We start from the raw sequence: 3,846 nt of genomic DNA, 5'->3' as shown, positions 1-3,846 counted from the left end.
CAGTTGCCTTTGAGTTACCAAAAGGAAGATTATTTTTGAATGAGCCTGATCTAATCAGACAAGCCCTTTAAAAACAGAAGTCAGAAAGAGATATGTTCCTGCTGCCCCAAGGAAGAAAACGGGTGTTCTGAACTGCTGATGGAGAGGTGTGGCCCTGGGAGCTGAGAATGACCCTGGTGGATCAAGCGAGAAAAAGGGTACCCATGTCTGAAAGGCAATTAATTTTGCCAACAACTAGTAGCCTTGACAGAGAACCCTGTGCTCCAGGTAAAGTTGCAGTGTGGCAAATACCTTCATTGTAGCCTTGTGAAACCCCAAGTAAAGGACACAGCTGAGCCATGCTGACTCCTATGGAAATTGGGAGATCATAAAGGATTATTGTTATAAGCCTCTGAGCTTGTGGTAATTTATTACACAGCAATAGAAAACTAATATGTTGAGGTTGATGGGGAGACTGTGGACTTATCTCAGCCATCCCCAATCCTGAGAAACTATCACCAGCCCCAGTGAGGAAACAGGGATGAGGTGGCCCACCCATTCCAGTTCTCCAAATCCCCAGAGTTCCTGCTTCACCAGGAAGGATCCAGCCAGGTGACCAATGCATGCCTGATATGTTAATGGAGATACTAGGTGGGACTCTCACCAGGCAGAGCTGTCCCCATGGGTCCAAGCACCGGACACAACCTCATCAGAGCAGCATGCAGGATGAAGCTGGCTGCCCCTGGCCAAGGTGTGCAAGCCCAAACCAGGAACAACAACAAGGAAACAGCATAAACAGAGAATATAAACTAAGCATGGCTTCAACTATATGAAGAGCTCAAGGAAGAAACAAAAATCACACTGCTGAATGGAAACAAACCAACCCGGGACTCCTGGGTGGCTCAGCATTTGAGCATCTGCCTTTGGCCTAGGGCATGATCCCAGATGTCCCTGGATCAAGTCCTGCATCAAGCTCCCTGCATGAGAGCCTCTCTCTGTCTCTCATGAATTAATAAATTTTTTTTTTAAAAAGGAAGCAAACCAACCCAACCAAAGGATGTTGAGAAAGAACTAAATAGAAATTCTAGAAAAATTAAGTTATTGTGCTTAATTTTATCAACTGGCACTCAATGTCCATTCCTACATCCTCCTGGTTGAACTTCCTCTACCTTTCCAGGTTTTTGCATGAAAGACTGGACAGAAATAAAAGTCCACCCTTTAGTTGCCCTTGTGTGAAATTTGGATGACAGAGGCAACATCTCCTGCTACTTTGACTACCAAAAGGCAGTGGCAGTGATGGCAGTGATGGCAGAGCTGGCCTCCAGACTCCAGTGTCCACGCATTTGTGACAATAGTGGGTAGTGGTTTCACCATCTTATCTGATCCCTGGATTGCAAGTAAAGGAATGTGTACTGGGAGCTGGTGGTTCCTCTGGCAGCCTCCTGCATCTCTACCTCTTGACTGTGGCTGAGGTAACAGATGTTTTGAAGGTTCAGTTTTGCCACATTTTGGGAGACCAGAAAGAAGAATATTTTAAAAATCATAATATTTGAGTTGCATCTAGTCAGAAAGAATTTGCAAAGATTACATTCAAATATGTTTTAAATGGGTGATTCTATGAATATTAGATAATTTATAGCTAGTTTATATTATTGGACTCAATACATTGAGGCTGTCTGCAGTTTCTTTACAGTGGCCTCTTTCCATTCACATACTTCTCCCCTCAGAGCCATGTCATTGCTCAGCTTTTAAAACTAAAGATGTTGGTTTTTCAGATCAGGATAGTACAGAGATGTGGCCATCCTTGAGCAGAGTGTGGTGGCTGGTCCCTGGCTCTCTCCTCCAACCCCACACATATCGATCCAGAGGGATGGAGAATGACAGGAGTCTCAATTGCTGGTTCAGATCGGTCTCTCAAAATTCATTGGCTCTCATTTGGAGCAACATAATTTCTCCATTATGACTCTCCGGGGAACTCCTAGTGTTTGAATATTGAAAGCAATCGTTTCTGATTTATAATGCTGGAAATAGACTGGGCTGAATATCTGAAATTTTACCTTCTTGATTCTTCCAACCATTCTCTTTGCTTTTCGGCATCAATGTCTTCTCAAGGGACTGGACTTGAATTTTTGAATAGCAATAGTGTGCAGGTCTGACTCATTTTCCTATATGCAGGGCTTAGCAGTTCTAAGCCACATGTGATTGTTGGAGCAATGGAGCAGCCATTGCTGGTGAAGAGCAGCCTAGGTGAGCAAGGAGGGGAAAGGCATTGTGGGGGGAAAATGCTGCTCATCCATTTGGCAGGTCAAGGCTTTTCAGGTTTTCCTCCTCAATTCTTTCCTGAGCTGAAAGCAAATGCTTAACCAACTGAGCCACCCAGGTGCCCCGCAAATATAATGGTTTCTTTAAAATACGTTCATAGGGGATCCCTGGGTGGTGCAGTGGTTTGGCGCCTACCTTTGGCCCAGGGCGTGATCCTGGAGACCCGGGATCGAATCCCACGTCGGGCTCCCGGTGCATGGAGCCTGCTTCTGTCTCTGCCTCTCTCTCTCTCTCTCTGTGTGTGACTATCATAAATAAATAAAAATTAAAAAAATAAAAAATAAAATAAAATACGTTCATAGTTATGAATGTTTACCATTAGATCATGGACATTTTTCCTTGTTCTAAAAAAACCTTAAAGATATCATTCTTATTAACTCATAGTATTCTACCACATGGACATAATGAGATCCTATGATTTGCCAAGTCATTGCTGATTGTAGGGCACTCCTCTCTGACAAGACCTTAAGGTCTTTCACAGACATCTGCTTCTAGACCATTTCCAAATTTTTCATTGGTGGCAGGTGGAGGTGGAGTCCAAACTCCAGTGAGACTGCCTGGGGTTGGAATGGAACTCCCGATATTCTTCACTTACCTATGCCTCAGTTCCCCAGTCCTTAAAATGAGATTGATGAGGGCACCTGGGTGGCTCAGGCGGTGAAACACCTGCCTTCAGCTCAGGTCGTCATCCCAGGGTTCTGGAATCGTTCCCCATCAGGCCCCCTGCTCAGTGGGGAGTCCGCTTTTCCCTCTCCCTTTGGTCTTCCCCCTGCTCCTTCTCTAAATATTTTTTAAAAATATATTAAAAATAAAATGAGATTGATGACAGCATATACCTTGAAGGGTTGCTGTGAGGACTGCAGTTAAAACCATGCAAAGCACTTACTGCAGTGCTTGCTACAGTCATGATCCTCTCTGATCCCTGATGTTCATTTTCCATCCACTGAGCCTCACCCTTGTCCTGGGCTGCAAATCCACATCGTCCTTGTATTTGGGATGGAACCCCAAAATAAATTTGCCTTCAATTACTTTGACTTCTGCCCAGCTCTGGTTTTGTTAACAGACAGGGGGAGGGCAAAGATACCTCAGAGAATAGGTACAACTACAGTCCTCTTCCCAGGGAAAACGCAAGTGCAAAGACAAAAGCAAAAGCAGATGGGCGCCTGGGTGGCTCAGTGGTTGTGCGTCTGCCTTTGGCTCAGGTTGGGTCCTGGGATTGAGCCCCATATTGGGCTCCTCATGGGGAGCCTACTTCTCCCTCTATATCTCTGCCTCTGTGTGTGTCTCTCATGAATAAATAAGCATTTTTAAAATAAAAAGTAACGGGTTGAAAATAAAGGGATGAGCAAAAATATACCAGGTAAACAAAGAAAAATCATTGCCAGTAGTGTTATCCAGTACGGAAATAAAATGTCAAAGGGGTTACATACACTAGCCCAGGGTTGACAAATCAACATAGGCTTTGCGACTATAGTCTTTGTTGCAACCACTTAGTTCTGCTGTTGCAACACAAAAGCAGTGGACATGTAAATAAATGAGCATGGC

This window comes from Vulpes vulpes, chromosome 1 (genome assembly GCF_048418805.1).
Source record: "Vulpes vulpes isolate BD-2025 chromosome 1, VulVul3, whole genome shotgun sequence".
NCBI lineage: Eukaryota > Metazoa > Chordata > Mammalia > Carnivora > Canidae > Vulpes > Vulpes vulpes.
This window is presented reverse-complemented; position numbering follows the sequence as displayed.